General features: G+C 37.7%; 1 pseudogene; it reads right to left on the bottom strand.

Moving 5' to 3' along the window:
• Nucleotides 1-60: 60 nt before the first annotated feature.
• Nucleotides 61-5,797, bottom strand: LOC149577824 (UDP-glycosyltransferase 92A1 pseudogene; annotated as a pseudogene).
• Nucleotides 5,798-18,025: the final 12,228 nt, after the last annotated feature.

The following is an 18,025-nucleotide window of genomic DNA, read 5'->3' as shown; positions in this document are numbered from 1 at the left end:
GATCTCAATAGAACCCGGGGACAATTAAACATGAAAATCGGTGTCAATAATTATAATCCTTCACAAGGATTGAGAACCAGTATAAGTGGTCAGAATATTGTGTATCATGTCGTCAACATCACACATGGACGAGCCTTTGTCGATTCCATCTCCACGGTCCATTACTGCTCTTCTGGCAGCATCTCTCATGGCCGCTGGTCTTTCTCTCAGTCGCCCGCCTCTCTCTTCCGACATCAACATCTTCACCGTCCTCTCCACCTTCTCCTTCCCCAATTCTCCCTCACTTCCTCTGCACATCTCCACACACACGTCGACCTCCTCTAGAAGCTTCGAATTGAAGTATTGCTCGGCTGCGATGGGCCATCCAATCATGGGAACTCCCTGGCTCAGACTCTCCAATGTCGAATTCCACCCACAGTGACTCAAAAATCCTCCCGTCGAAGGATGGGACAAAATCACATGCTGGGGCGCCCATTTCTTAATAACCAATCCCTGATTCTTGGCCCCGATTCGCTCTTCGAATCCATCCGGAAGAAACTCTGAGGAAAACTCTGCAGTCAATGGCACCCCAAGCGGGGGCCATGATGTAGAGGCTAGTGGAATGTTACGTTTCCTTCATAGTTTAATAACTTCTTTCCTTCTTTGTTTGATAGAAACTTTCCCCTTCTCCAATCACTGATCACCGGTGGACCCATTCCGCTCTATAGACCTATCAAAGGTCAATTCCGAACACTTTAGACAACTCTACTAGACTCCACATACTAATGTCTATACTATTGGAAATCTTCCTCTCATGCAACAATGCATATTTGATCATATGTATTATGACTGTCCTCGGAATACTATTGCTTCAACTTCTTCCAAAGACCTATCCACTAGAGTCAATATCAATGGACCCACTATTCCTTATCACAAATTAGGATTCTCTAAAGATCCCCATAAAACATCTAATCCTTTCACAAAACTCCCTTAACACATTCATGAGAAAATTCATCACAAACCGCCATGTCACTGCCCCTTAGATAGACCCGACAATAGTCATTCATAACTTTTGAACCAGACTTTATTTGCTCAATCCAACCTTTGATATCTGGTACAATTTGTCTCTCTCCAACATATGCAAAATTTGGCAAGATCCAACGGTTGACTTTGGAGAAATGACCCCCGCACTGAACTGCAATTTACTCAGAAAAGTATTCCTTCCTCCTACGACTATCTAGTCACTTCTCTACCCTCCAACATGACCAACCTCTCTTATTCTCCTGCAAATGGGGTTCATTCCTTCATAATCATTGTTAAAAAATTATATTACAAGTGTGGATCCATCCCCAAGAAACAATATGTACAAAAGGGGATGGATCTCATGAAACCATGACTGGCATTAAAACAAAAATTAGAGATTTCTACAGAACAGTCAATCTTAATGATTGAATCTGGTATTAAAAATCACTTGGAACTAGATCTAATGGAATTTAAAAAACTCATTACACATCTATCTCCAAATCAATAGGTCAATATAGCATCAAAAGACTTCAAATTTGTAAGAAAGCAACTATTATTAATTCCAATATGGACACAGTCCGTACAATCTAAAATTCCAACTTCCACCACTGTACCCTCATGCCTTTTAAGGCTTACATATACTTAAAATAACTCCCTTAACCGATCCAAAGTAGTTGGATCCTCTAACAAAGCAACTAATCCTTATTTGACCATTACTTTTCAAATATTTAAATTTTAAAACCTATTTAAATAAATTTCTAGACTTTAGGACTTCAAAGTTTTTCCATGACTTTGTCAGGGTACCCTGCACCATACTCCCAAGAATCAAATCAATCCAAGTCCCTTGGATTGGGAGTTTCTTCCATTTCCTCCAATCTCTGTCCACTTCTTTTTGAGGACCTACAACAAAAGAGTATCCCATGTTCATGTGTTCCATGCCCCTGAAATCAAACATTATGTTCTCATGCCAAGCATTAAATCTGTTAGTCTTCATGTTTATATTCCCATAGATGTGTGCAAAAGCAGAACTTGCATGGTGAACACTATCAAACTCCGACAATCCTGTCACAATAGTGTTAGAAACAAAAATAAACAAGGTTTTCTTATGCACCAAAACATATGTTTGGCAAATTGCTCCCTCCATTAGATTCACTACTTCATCCTCCTCCTCACGCACTCCTTGTGAGATTTTTTTCCTTGTAGAGAAATATGATTCCAAGGTCTCTCCATGACCATCCTCATGCCCCTGTCCTAGGTACTCTTCCACTACACCGCCCTTCATTTTCCATTCTTCAACAATGGCATCCAACTCATCCCAAAAATCTGTCTTTTTATCAAGTCCTTGTAGACTTGCTACTCCACCATCTTCAACACAATGTTTTACCTCACAATCATCCTCTAGAACCTTTATCTCAGTAGGTTCCCTTAGCAACTTTCTCTTCTCAGTCAGCCTCTTAATGGGCCAAACAATCTTTCTTGTCATCTTCATGTGCCAACTTGTGGCATTCTTCACCATCTCTGTTTCCAAGAGTCTAAACTCTTCATCCCTTAAGGTCCCTATCATCCTTGAGACCTTCTTCAATTCATCTTCCCTATGCCATCCTTCTTGGTACTCAAACATGTCATCTATGGCTTGTTTAATAGCCCTATCTTCTCTATTTTTAATAGCAACATATAAGGGACACATGACTATCCCAACTTGGATATCTCCACCCATACATTCACTCATTACCCTGGCATCTTCTACAATCTTCACCTCTATCCCTATCTTTTCGTCTTTTTGAGCCTCTCCTTTTTGTGGCTCACCTATCACCATTTTCACTGTCCTATCATCTTCATACCCTGATTGCTCTTGGTTCACCTTCATAGCCTTCTCTGCTTGCTTTCTTGGCTCTTCACATGAACCTTTCTCATCCACTACTCTCTCCTCGAGGATCTTTATTGGATCTACAACTCCTTGTGCCTTATCATAGGCCTAATGTACCAAATCAATTGCTATCTTGTTGTCCACCTTGTCTTCTTCTTGTTCCCTTTGTCCTAGGAACCCCACTCTTTCAAACAAAAAATTTGTTGGCATCCTCCATGATGCTGCTTCTTCTTCCAAAGATCTCAGTATAACTTGACTTCCACCATGCTTGAAGGTGTAACTATTCAATGCCCCATCATATAATGTATGCTTCTCTGCTTGCCATGACCTCCCAAGGATCAAATGGCATCCTACCAATGGAATAACAGCACATAAAACAGAATCCTCATAGGTTCCAATGCTGAAAGGAACATATACTTGCCTTCTAACCTCAACTTGGTGTCTATCATTCAATCCTTGTACCATGTAAGGTCTTCTATGCACTAGTTGTTGTAGGTTCAACTTCTCAACCATCTTAATTGAAACAAAATTGAAAAATGAGCCGCTGGAAATGACCATTTTGCAAACCTTACCCATACATCTGCATTGTGTTCTGAATTGTGAGTATCCATGAGTCTCAAAATCTGTAGTCATGATGGCTTCAACTTATTTTACCCTTCAATCCGACTTCCTCTACAAACTAAGATCCATCCAACTTTGAATCACCACCTTGGAATACTCTTAAAGGATAATTCAACTTCAAGGTTCAACAAGGGATTCTAAGTCTTCAAAACCTTAGTTTGCCTTCTGCTCTTCTCCCAAAGAATCTTCTGTGCTCTGATACCAATCTGATGCAGAGGCTAGTGGAATGTAATGATTCCTTTATAGTTTAATAACTTCTTTCCTTCTTTGTTTGATAGAAACTTTCCCCTTCTCCAATTACTGATCACTCTTAGACCCACTCCGCTCTATAGACCTATCAAAGGTCAACTCCAAACACTTTAGACTCCACTAGACTCCACATACTAATGTCTATACTGTTGGAAATCTTCCTCTAATGCAACAATGCATATTTGATCATATGTATTGTGACTGTCCTCAGAATACTATTGCTTCAACTTCTTCCAAAGACCTATCCACTAGGGTCAATATCAATGGACCCACTATTCCTTATCACAAATTAGGATTCTCTAAAGATCCCCATACAACATCTAATCCTTTCACAAAACTCCCTTAACACATTCATGAGAAAATTCATCACAAACCGCCATGTCACTGCCCCTTAGATAGACCCGACAATAGTCATTCATAACTTTTGAACTAGACTTTATTTTCTCAATCGAACTGTTGATATTTGGTACAATTTGTCTCTCTCCAACATATCCAAAATTTGGCAAGATCCAACAGTTAACTTTGGAGAAATGACCCCCACACTAAACTGCAATTTACTGAGACAAGTATTCCTTTCTCCTGTGACTGTCCAGTCACTTCTCTACCCTCCAACATGACGAACCTCTCTTATTCTCCTGCAAATGGGGTTCATTCCTTCATAATCATTGTTAGGAAATTATATTACAAGTGTGGATCCATCCCCAAGAAACAATATGTACAAAAGGGGATGGATCTCATGAATCCATGACTGGCACTAAAACAAAAATTACAGATTTCTATAGAACAGTCAATCTTAATGATTGAATTAGTATTAAAAATCACTTGGAACTAGATCTAATGGAATTTAAAAAAATCATTACACATCTATCTCCAAATCAATAGGTCAATATAGCATCAAAAGACTTCAAATTTGTAAGAAAGCAACTATTATTAATTCCAATGTGGACACAGTTTGTACAATCTAAAATTCCAACTTCACCACTGTACCCTCATGCCTTTTGAGACTTACATATACTTAAAATAACTCCCTTAACCGATCCAAAGTAGTTGGATCCTCTAACAAAACAACTAATCCTTATTTGACCATTACTTTTTTAAATATTTAAATTTTAAAACTTATTTAAATAACTTTCTAGACTTTAGGACTTAATGTTTTTCCATGACTTTGTCAGGGTGCCCTGCACCAGGCCGGACTACCCAGATGAAGGGCTGCCCGCTTGATTCCAAACCAAGTGCCAACTCTTTCATATTCGACGCAGAGATCGTGTTCTGCGAGCCGAAGGAAACGTAGATCACACTACGAACTTTCTGAGAATTGAGCCAGCGCAAGCAGGAAACCGCATCGGTGGTTGCATCCTTACCTTGCAATAACTCATCAGACATAACATGGGATTGAGTGGAAGAGAGAAACTCTTGAGGAAGGAGAGGGCCAACCCCCCAGACAGGCCTGCCGGTGGATATTCTGAGATGTTCCAAATATCCGTTCTCGAGCTGTTGGAAGGAGTTGCTTATAAATCCCCAGCTGCGCATATTGCGGGGTAACTGGCGAGCCTGAAACAAGCTCCAGGGATCCGTTCCTGTCGCCATTTTTATATTAGTGGGAAGCTGAGATCGGTGCAGCGAAACGTGAGGCAGATCTGGGAGGGCGAACTCTTCCGAGTGGGTCTTTGTGTGGGGCAGATGATTCCACATAGAGTAGTAAAGCAAGGTGCCATAGACGCCGCAGGTGAGGAAGAAGATTCTGGGTATTCCAAACGTGTCGGCGACGTCTTGGGTCCAGCCGAGGAACATGTCGCTGATGATGCAGAGAGGGGCGCAGCCATCTTCTTCCAAGATCTTACGGATCAGATCTTCGAAATGGGGCTGCAAATGCTCTGCGGCTTCCATGAAAGTGACGAACTGCGAATAAGGCAGCGAATCTCAGTTCTCAGTACGCGGTGGTAAGCCATGATCGGCACTGGAGAAAGGGAGCTCCGCCAGGCGAATGTCAAGAGAGGGGTCAGATTGAATGGTGGGTGCTAAGGCGTGAATGTTGAGTGGGGTGTTGACGATGGTGATGGTGAATACAATTAATCATTTTGGGTCGGCACATGACGCACCCAAGTACGTGAGTAAAAGCCAAAAGCCTTTATGGATTAAATTCGTTGCAAATGCGACAAATATGACGTTCTAGATGATGGTTAAAGTTATAGTTAGGTTGGGGGTTACGGTTGTGAATATATTTTAGCTAGGATATTTATCTCGTCCATCTTCTTTTTCCCATTTGTCTCTTTTTCTACTAATCTTATTAGTTCCATAAATATATGCTAAAAAAAAATCTTTATTTGACTTTAAATATCTCTTCAGCGTATCCATTGCACCCTAAGATGCGATTGTTAGTTTTGTTTTGTTTAAAATAATATCTTAATAACTAGGTAAGAACCTACAATACAATAGTAAATTGTGAGCTTCTTATTAGGGAGGTCAAGGAATTGATTCTACATGAACTTAATAATTAATAACAATTAATTGCAATACATAATGATAATTAATCTTAACTTCAACCACTTACCAATTAAAAATATGAATCCCTTTATAACTTAGATATTTTTATTTTAATAAATTTAATAAATTGATATAAGTATTTTTTTCTTCTACTTTTATCCATCAACATACACTTTACAAATATTTTAAAATTCAAAAAATTAATATTTTATAGTATTATTAGCTGATAGGCTTTTCCTATGAGGTTGCTTGCAACTAGAATTTGACTCATACTGAAAAATCATTATCGGTAAATGGTTTCACGGTATATAATCTTAATTATGTTGAATGATTAGAAGTATTTTTTTTTTTTTACCACAATCTATCATCATGGAATGATTTGAATAAAGATTTAGTTTACTAAATCTTTCATCATTTATGTTAAAACTTGTTATCATGTTCAATTCGAATTCTAATGCCCCTAGAATGACTTGAACTAAATCTTTCCTATCATTTACGGTCCATTTTTTACGTCTACCGATAGACTTTCCCTTTAGAGTTAGCTCCAGCCAGAAATCGACTCACATAGAAAAACTCTCGACTGAAATGATTTCAAATTAATATATTTTTGTCTAATCTCGTGAATTTGATCAAATATTAAAAAGTGTATTATATTTTACAACTCCTCTGATAAAGAGTTGGTGATTAATGACAGGGAGGGCTCGAGGTGAAAAGTTGGGAAATTGATTGAGAGGAACATGCCAATAAAGTGACAGAGAGCGACATGAAATACCAACGCATCCGATGATCTGCAGAAGAGATATCTTGCGCGTTGCAGATCGTCATAATCAATTCATTTCGTTGGTAAGATAGTTTTTCACCACAGTTCAAATTGCATATTTAGAGTTTCATAGGCGCTTGGGTTGGATATTAATTGAGACCATGACTTGCGTTTAGATGAGAATTAAAGGCCGCACGCTGGAGTATTTGGCCATGAATCGCTCTATATTGTGGATTCTCCTCTCTCACAAATCAAAAAGTGCACATTTGTTGGTATATTGTGGATTCTCCTTTCAAATATTTTTATTTTTCTTGACATGCAAACTCCACATTCAAGCACTCTTCAGAGCTTCAATGAAGTTTTCTCAATTGGTGTGGGTTTTTTGGTATGTTGCATCTATGCCCACTGCCCACCATGAACATCGCACATTTTTACAGATTTTGAATTGGACTCTCCAAACTTATTCATCACAGTGGGTGATTTGTGTCCTGTGTATACACAACACCATTGGAAGACCAGTTCCTCTGTGAAGACTATATGTGCGCTCGTTTTATCTCTTGAAATAGTTCCTCTGTGAAGACTATAATGTGCTAGAAATTTTCTCACCCTGTGGGTAGGTAAGTTTATGGTAATTTTCTTGTTCTTTGTACATTTCTGAAAATTCTTCAATACTTCCAAACTCTTTCCGTCCCCAATTATATTTATTTGATCTTTGGAGATGAGAAAATTCCCTATCTTGTGAATAGAGGTCTTCAAATGTTCATTACTTGCCTTATTCTGATTTACAATTCCTGATTTTATGTGTGTGGTTGAGGTCAAATTAAGAATTAAACTCTCTATTTTTTAACCATTATGATTCATGTCGTTAAAACTATGTATGCCAAAATGTGATTGTTACTATTAATCCCATGGAATAGCTTACCAGTTGTTTATTATTACTATATCGGTAATGGAATTTAGTGCTCTTCCTATAGAAAGAGAATTTTATCCAAACTAAAAATGTTCATTACTTGCCTCAGTCTTGATTTATAACTCCCAATTTCATGTTCATTTTCTTATTTGGAATGTGTATGAACTGATGTAGTATTTTAGTGCTTCTTTGAATGAATTCTATCAAGCGGAAAATGAAGATAAATTTTTATTTTCTATCCCTGGCGATAAAATTTAACACACTGACTTTATTTTCAACTTGTTAGCAGATAGGTTTCCCCTTTGGAATTTGTCACGTCTCACCCTAGAACCTTTTTTTTTCTTGCTTATGTGGCTATCTCGAGTTGGTCAAAATTAAGACTTAATTAAAAGTTAAATGAAAGTTAATTTTTTTAATTTCTAATTGAAATGAATTATGATGATGGATACGTATGAAATATTACATTCAATGATGATGTTATTTGATGTAATCATGATGTGATGTTCATAGTTCTGATTCAGTTAATGTTATTCTTAAAAGATGATGCAAACAAGTTGTTAATAATGATCAATATTGACTCCTTGTTATGGTTGTGAGTGTTTGAGTGGATGCAAGATTGTTACGATGGAAGTGTGGTCGAGGTAGAGAAGGTTAGCCTCCTAGAAGGGGATGTGTTGGATGACCATGCGACCACACACTTCGCTTAGGATTTATATGATGTTAGAATATTGTTACTATGCATTACTATGTTAATTTTTAGATATTAGAATGAATGTGGAAATAACATTTTATTTAAATAAGAGATTTTGAAATAGGTAAATATAAATCTAATGATGAAAAAGTTTGATCTAATGTTAATTGAACATATTGTGGATAGCATTAAGACTCTTTTTAGGAGCATTCTTTACTACCACTTTTTATAACAAAAGTGACTATATATGTTTTCTTGTGAAACCAATTGTTAAAAAAAAAATGTTGAGATGTTCTCATAAAAAGAGATTTTGTTAAAAAAAAAAAAAGGATATATTTTACCTTTTTCGCACGAGTGCTAAAGGGGCAGTTAGGTCAGTTACCATCGAATGGTGAATGGAATGTGTTAATATAGGTTTCTTTTGGGAAAAGAGAGGGGGCAACACAAACCTAAAATGCAAGGGACGAAGAAGGAGGTTGAAAGTGGCAGATTGGAGGCCACGGATTCAGGGCAATAGTCAAGAACCAAACTGTAAGAGCAATGTTTCAGACAAGCATAAAACTGTTTAGGTTCTTCCTTACGTCTTTCCTTGCCTACGACTTACAATTGCAGGTGTATTCATACGAAATGAACTGCTTTATGTTTGAAAATACGTAAATATAAACTCTGTTTTCGCATTCTTGATGATCTTCTAAAAAAATGCAATCTTTAGTGTCATATTTTACTGATTAAAAAGAAAGGAGGTATTAGAAATCTCTTAAATTGTACCAGTAAATTACAAACTAAATTGGGGTTTTAGAGCAACCATTTAAGTCATAACAATGGCAGCGAATCTGTGAAAAGAACCAAAATACCTTAAAAATTTATACTGCTTCTTGTTCTTTTTCTGTGTGTTTTTCTTTTATACATTAGATCAGACCAATGGTATGATGGCGCCACCCAGACTGAACTAGAAACCTTCAATGTGTTAGATTGATGTGATAACCAACTACACTATGTGATACATTTAGATCAAATCTTTCCTTAATTATGGAAGTTTTTGTTAAGAATGGATTGACCCCTAATGTTTATTGTACCTTCCAAAAACATTATACTGGAACTGGAATGTTAGGAGTAGACGCATTTTACATTTTTCTATGAGTACATTGTTATTGACTGGAAAATGTTAGTACCCCTCTAAACGTTACTTAATAGGATAAATCGGAGGTATTAATCCATAAATCAAGAAGTCATGATGTCAGCAACTCTGTAGGGTCTCCTCAATATCCACATAGCTAGATTATGTTTTATTTTAATATGCTGAACTTCCTTTTATTCGGTTGCATTACTGAGGTACAACACAACTTGAAAGCTAGAGGATTAATCTTACAACAATGAATGCGTGTTTGAAACTTGTTTGTTTTTCTCAGATCATTACCACATTTAGGGTAAGTGATAAAGTTGGAATCTTTATAACCTTTGAACATTACTCCCACCATTACAGTTTAGACTATCCTTGGTCTATGAGTAACTAGAATTTTATGTAAAACATCAACCAACTTACTAATACCATGAGCCTACTAATTCCTAATTCCTTAAACAATGCACTTGGAAATGTTGTTTTCAACTCTTACATATTGAATAGATGAATAATCAGTATAACGTAGTATTTTGAATGAATCAGTACTTTTAAATTGACTGAACCATGTAACCACAGAAGTCTGAAGTGTATAGAGTTTTCTAGTAGTATTGTGAATGGCTAATATTGAGCGATAATTTTGAATTTATATGTAAACTTGATGGTAGCATTAACAAGTATATCCCCTCATGTCGGGTGTAATGTAGCGATTTATGGGACAAATAGGTGGATATCTTCATGTTTAGTTTCCCTATCTACCAGTATTGTAGAATGTTTGCATTCTATTTTTGTTTCTTCTACAGGTAAATCTAGGTTGAAAGTGCTTGGCCAAGCCATTTTATTCTTCCAAATATTGCATATGTGACACATGGTTATGCCTATTTGGTATTCTTTATTGCATATGTGTAGATATGTAGTTATTTATTTCCCAGCTACATTCCATGTTTAGACTACTAGGCACATGGATGCAATGTAGAAATGCTACATGGTCGCACCAGATACATCTAATCCATCTTGTTCCGAGAAGCTAGGCTTCTCGTGCCAGGGTCGAGGAACTCTTCGTGTCAGGAAGAGTCCCGAGGGAGTACTTCACTCCGTGGTTGGCGAGGTTAAAGCGCCTGGGCCACACTTCTGTCTCGGGAAGCAAGTGGGAGACGTCCTACAGCTTTTGGAGACTGGAACCACTGGAGAACTCATTGGAAAGTCATCTCAGTTTGACTGCCCAGCTCGTCATTTGAGATGTACTTATTATCAACATTGTAACTCATTTATGTTCAGCTGTTAAGTTGACGCTCATTTTAAAGAGAAACTTGTAACTATGTATGTAGATCAGCAAGTTGTAATTACTTGTATCTGTTTAAATGCTATAAGCTGGATCAGCAAAACTATACTGATATATGACTTGATATGAATAAATGTAACAAAATTTATGATGATCAAATTAATGATTATTATTATCTTTGTAACGAATAGTTTGAACTTTTACCTTTTTCATGTTATTAATTTCTTTTCTGCACTTTTCGATTGAAGATGATGATGTGGCATAGTTAGTCTAAACTATTTCTTTACATATGGTATCAGAGAATTGTTTAAATCTAGGCCCTTTGGGCTACTATTCTAATTGTGCCTATGTTTTAACAGTTGTTTTGAGATATTACCATGGCCACAAGATCTAAATGGAAATTTGGGTCGAGCAATAGTGCACGGGTTGAAGAACCTAACGAGAGGTTGGATCAAATTATGGCACTATTAACCCAACAGGGGGCTTTGTTACAACAATAAAGTCAGCGGATGGACAACCTAGAGCAAGGGGCTTGAGGTAGACAAGCCGAAGAAGAGGCCAGGAAGCGTGAGGAGCATCAACACTCTGAAGCCTTAAGTAAGTAGGAAGAGGAGCTAAGGAAGAAACATGAAGATGAGCAGATGGCTGAAGCTCTTAGGAGGTCTGAAATAGAGAAGAAAGCGTAAGCTGACCGTCAAAGTTCTCTCCTTAATTCTGATAGGATTCAGATAGTTGCTGATTTGAGCAAAGAACTCAAGAAGGTAACTCCACCCACGTTCCATGGAAGAGCTTCTGGAGAAGATGTAAAGGCTTGGATTACTAGCATGGAGAAGTACTTTCTAGTGTGAAACTACATTGGGAAATCTAGAGCAGTATGGGCCACCTATCAGCTAATGGGTGAAGTAGCCAACTGGTGGGAGAATGTTATGGCTAAAAAGAAATTCCAACATGGAGAGGTAACTTGGGAGGAATTCTTGCACTTGTTTCGCAAATGATGGTTACCTCAGCTTTATTATGACAAGAAAACAACAGACTTCTATAAGTTAGTACAAGGGAACATGAATGTTACTCAATATCATGAGCAATTTTGCCATTTGGTGAAATATGTTCCACAATATCAGCACGATGAACTCTTTAGAACGCAGAAGTTTGTAATGGGCTTGCGACCTGAAATTTATAGTGAGGTTGAGATGCAGGAGCCTGAAACCATGGACTTTGCATTGCGTAAAGCCCTTAAGCAAGAGCAAAGGTTGAAGGATGCTTCATCGTATAAATCCTTCAACCAAAACTATAAGAGGAAGTTTCAGGATAGTAGGACATATCAGGATAACAAAGGGTATCGAGATGATGGAGCAAAAGGAAAAGAAAAGAAACAACAAATCAGGAACATGAAAGACAAAGGACATGAGAATTTTGATAGGAATAAAGAAAATTGGAACAACAATCAAAATTTTAGAAATGGTGGTGGCAGGAATGGAAACAACCGAGGAGGTCAAAATAGAAGAATGCCTAGGGGAGGCTGATACATATGTGGAGGAAACCATTATGCTGCTAAGTGTTCACAGCAAATTGATAAGAAAGACTTTCCTTAGCAACACCGTATCCATGCAGCAATGGATCACTGATAGGCAGATTATCAGGCCACTCCCATTCAGATGACTAATACACTTTTCGGTTACCCTATTTCTATCTTAATAGATACTAGTGCTACTGAATGTTTTGTAGATCCTAAAATATTAACCAAGATACCTGTTAGGTCTAGTTTTATGGAAGAACCATGGATTGTAGAGTATGGTAATAGGGCTGAACGCAGGGTAGAGCAATGCTTATCTTGCAGCAAGTTGGAACTTTCTAGTTTCTGAACTGAGGTCAACTTGAATGTAGCACCTCTAGGCTCATATGATGTCATCTTAGGTATTAATTGGTTAAGTGAGGATAAGGCCTTGGTGGACTATCGAGATAAGGTAATTAGATGTCTTGATGACTCAAGTCATTCCTTGACACTAAATGGTGTCAGACGACCTTTGGAACTGAGGCAAATTTTAGCAATGCAGTTGAAGAAGGCTAAAAGGAAGGGGTGTCAATTATACATTGCCCATATTAAAAATCTGGATGAGACTCCACCTCAAATAGAGGATCATCCTATTTTACAAGAGTTTAGAGATGTATTTCCAGATGATTTTCCTGAATTACCTCCTAAAAGGGAGTTTGATTTCTCAATAGATCTCATACTAGGAGCAGAACCTCAATCGAAGGTTCCTTACTGCATGACATCTACAGAAATGTATGAATTGAACATTCAGTTATAGGAACTTTTAGATAAAGGATTCATACACCCTAGTGTATCACCGTGGGGAGCTCCTGTAATTTTTTTCAAGAAGAAGGATGGTACCTTAAGGTTGTGCATAGATTATCGTATGTTGAACAAAGTAGTCTTACCTTTTGGACTAACAAATGCACCAGCTTCTTTTATGAACCTGATGAATAGCATTTTTAAAGATTGTCTTGATAAATTTGTGGAGATATTTATTGATGACATATTAATATACTCCAAGAATTTGGAAGAGCATGAAGAACACTTGTGGATAGTGTTGCAGTGATTAAGAGACAAGAAACTTTATGGGAAACTCTCTAAGTGTTCCTTTTATCAAAAGGAGATCCATTATTTGGGACACATTTTGTTAGCCAAAGGCATCGTCGTGGACCCTGCAAAGATCAAAGCCATCCTTCAATGGCCAACTCTGCAGAATGTCAGTGAAGTTAGGAGTTTTATGGGACTTGCAGGATATTATAGGAAATTTTTTGAAGGTTTTTCCTGCATAGCAGCACCAATTACATCTCTTCAGCGTAAGAGAAAGAGGTTTGTGTGGACGGAAGCATGTGAGAAAGCCTTTCAGTTACTCAAGGAAAAACTTACTCCAGCGCCTATTTTGATTATTCGAGACCCAAATGGGTATTTTGTTGTCACCACCGATGCCTCAAGGGATGGACTTGGGGGTGTTCTGATGCAAGATGGTAAAGTTGTGGCTTACAAATCCAGGAAACTCAAATCTCATGAAGTAAACTATGCTCCTCATGATTTAGAGTTGGTTGTGATAGTTCATGCCTTGCAGATGTGGCGACACTACCTATTGAGAAGGCCATTTGAGCTAAAGACTGATCATATGGGGTTGAGGTACATTTTCACTCAATCAAATCTAAATGCTCGACAGAGACAATGGCTCAAATTCCTCAGTGAATATGATTTCGGCATCGAGTATATAAAGGGTAAAGAAAACAAAGTAGCAGATGCACTTAGCCGTAGAAGACATATTGTTGCTATCTCTACATCTCGAACACACATGAGGGAGTATATCCTCCAATATCTTCTTGGGGATACTCATTATGAATGGGTAAAGCCAGTCTTGGATATGGATGTTGTTGATCCAGGATTTGACAACTATTCTTTGGATGAGGATGGTCTACTTAAATATCAAAACAAGATTTATGTTCTTGATCGTGAAGGATTGCGGAAAATTATACTTGAGGAAATGCATAACACTCCATTTTCAGGGCATCCAGGGGTAAATAAAACGATGGCTGAATTAAGGCCTTTGTATTTTTGGCTAGGACTCAAGAGGGATGTGACGGAGTATGTAGCCCAGTGTTTAGAATGCCAGCATGTTAAGGCTGAGCATGCTCATCGAGCAGGTCTTCTGTACCCCCACAAGATTCCACAGTATAAATGGCAGGTTATTAGCATGGATTTTGTATAGGGTTTACCCATGACTCAAAAGAGGCATGATGTTATCTTAGTTGTAGTTGATAAGTTGACGAAGGTTGCTCATTTTATTCCTGGTAGCCTGAAGGATGAATCTCCAGTATTGGCAAGGAGGTTTGTTTAGGAGATTTTTCGACTGCATGGTATTCCTAAGACTATTATTTCTGATAGAGACACCTGAATGACTTCAAGGTTTTGGACAACCTTGAACGCTACTTTAGGTACACGTTTGAATTTCAGTACAACATACCACCTTGAGACTGATGGTCAAATAGAGTGGGTGAATTAGATATTGGAAGATTTACTACACATGTACTGTATGGATCAGCAGTACAAATGGGAGGAATATCTTCCATTAGTGGAGTTTGCCCATAATAACTCTTATCAATCATCTTTGGGTATGGCCCCATTTGAGGCTCTCTATAGACAAATATGTCAGACTCCTATCAATTGGGATAAGGTTGAGGACAGGATTATTGTAGGTCCTGAGATGCTAAGAGAAATGGAAGAACAGGTATCTCTAATCCGCAGTCAATTGAAAGAGGTAGCAGATCAACAAAAGAGTTATGCAGACAAGAAATGCTCTTTCTGCCAGTTTCAAATTGGGGATAAGGTGTTTCTTAGGGTTAGGCCACAAAAAATTTCAATCTCTTTTGGCAAGAGTTCAAAGCTTGGCCCAAGATTTGTTGGTCCGTTCAAGGTTCTAGAAGTCATCAACCTAGTTGCTTATCGGCTTGCTCTGCCGCCTACTTTAGCCCTCATTCATAATGTTTTTCATGTATCTTTGCTTAAATCCTATCATCTTGCTATATCTCACATTCTTGACTGGCGTGCATTACAAGTATAGGATCCAGGGGTGATGGTAGTTCAGCCCACCCGAATCATTGAGCAACGTACCCTTAGGGTACGAGATAGGGATGTACTCCAATATAAGGTCCAATGGGACCAGTTTAGGGTGGATAGTGCCACTTGGGAAGATGCTGATGATTTACACAAATCATTTCTCCATTTTTTTAAAACTATTTAAAACTGGATACATAATAGTTTTGGTATGTGTAAAAAAAAACAATTTTTGTTGTGCAAGACATCGGGACGATGCCTTTTCCTAGTGGGAAAGGATGTCACATCTCACCCTAGAACCTTTTTTTTTCTTGCTTATGTGGCTATGTCGAGTTGGTCAAAATTAAGACTTAATTAAAAGTTAAACGAAAGTTAATGTTTTAAATTTCTAATTGAAATGAATTATGATGATGGATACGTATGAAATATTACATTCAATGATGATGTTATTTGATGTAATCATGATGTGATGTTCATAGTTCTAATTCAGTTAATGTTATTCTTAAAAGAGGATGCAAACAAGTTATTAATAATGATTGATATTGACTCCTTGTTATGGTTGTGAGTGTTTGAGTGGATGCAGGATTGTAATGTCCCCTTTCTAGCATTCATAGCATGATGTTGTAGTTAGCCTATTTCCCCACAGTCCCATAGGCTAACTAGGACATTAAAGGGGCTTAGAGGCCATTTGGCCTAGACAGTTTCAGTTGCAAGTCTTTCTGAGGGGTTCTGGGGCAACTTTGGGCATACTTACTATTTATAGTAAGTCATCTTGGACATGGACGGACATTCAGTCACAGTGGTATGTCGATGGTAATTGTTTAAAATCGACAGGAAAACTTATTTATCATTGATAAGATTTGTTATGCATTGATAAAGCCATTTTATAAAGTTAAATTTAAATATTTAACTTTATTAATGCATAGACTATAGTTTGTGGGAAATATTTAAATTAAAAGAGTTCCCTTTATTTTTATAACACATTGGAGACATAAGGTACATAAAGGGAGTTATGTTTTATCCCACATTGAGAAAACGAAGGATTGAGCTCTTGTGAGAACACTATAAAAGAAATGGAAGAGCTTTTTTTTGTATGCTTGGATGAAGATTAATGTTATGTTGCTGGATATCTGATTATCGGGCTTGGAGGACGGAATCCCTCTTTGCTAGCATTCTCTTTGCTGTTAGAAGACCCAGTCAGTAGGATCAATGGTGTTTTCACTTCAGGAAACACACTTGGTTTCATTTGGGGCGTTCGCATAAAGAAATTTACAAGGGTTTGAGGTGCAGATCTAAAGTTAGTTATTGCTATAGTGCTGCATGAATAGTATTTTTGCTACAGTCGGCATGAACAGTATTTTGCTACAGTACGGCGTGAACAGTGTTGGTATCAAGTTTACTTGTTTTTTCGGCTGATTAGAAGTTTGGAAGGCTGCCGACTACATCTGCAAAATACTACGTCAACTAATTCCAGGTTTCTTCTGTCAAATTTTGATACTTTGCATAATAATTGTTGAATACAAGTCTGAATAGTTGTTGCAGCCTTTAAGGCAGCTGTAAGTGCACATCTACATTTAAAAATCACCCTTTATCAGCAGATTGAAAGCGTTTCCATATATTTCATATATTGTTGAATGTGTGCCAAGTGTTTGTGAAAATGTTATGATGGGTATTATGCATTTTAATGTCACTTCATAGTTGTTCGTAAATCTACTCATTGGAAAGCAATTTATTGAGGAAATCGGCTTTATGAGTTTGCATGCAAAGTGTTTGACAATATTCCTTAAGTTAAATTTTTACAAGTCAAAGTTTCAAATCAGGGGAGGATATTATAGTGGTATCAGAGCTATAAGTCCTGCCATCCTGTGGAGGTCTTATAGGAAATTTGGAACTGGCAGATAGAGGGGAAAGTGTTTGATGAAATGTCAAAACACTAAGATCAGAGCATTTATGTTTGAGCATGTGATAGGGGCCTTATAATTTCCGCAATACCAGAGCAAGACAAAGTAGGAGTTCAGACCTGCAAAGCAAACAGTCTAGTTCATCCGTACAGGGGGGTATAGAATCCAGTCATACAAACACAGCGGAGGTATTCTTTGATCAAGACAGCAATATGGGTGATCGAGATGACAGGAATACAAGATTAGGTGGAGGCGGGAATTCCGGTCCAGAGCCTGGAGAGGAAAGATTCTTACAGTTATTAGAGACCTTGGTACAGGGTCAGGGAGTAGCAGAACAAAGGGCACAGGAATAGGATCAGAGATTGGATCTTATGATGCAGATGATGGCTCGTCAAATGGGGTTGAATGCTAACATGGGTGGAGGAAATAATCAGAATGGTAACAATTAGAATGGAAATGATCAGGATGGGACACATAATGGAGATGAACAAGTTGGGAACAATTTCGGTCATGCACCCTAGCAAGCTAGGACAATGAGTTC

This window comes from Cupressus sempervirens, chromosome 1 (genome assembly GCF_028749045.1).
Source record: "Cupressus sempervirens isolate cs-2001-9-10 chromosome 1, ASM2874904v1, whole genome shotgun sequence".
Taxonomy (NCBI): domain Eukaryota; kingdom Viridiplantae; phylum Streptophyta; class Pinopsida; order Cupressales; family Cupressaceae; genus Cupressus; species Cupressus sempervirens.
Note: the sequence above shows the minus strand (reverse complement) of the source record. Positions and strands in the feature narration are given on the sequence as shown.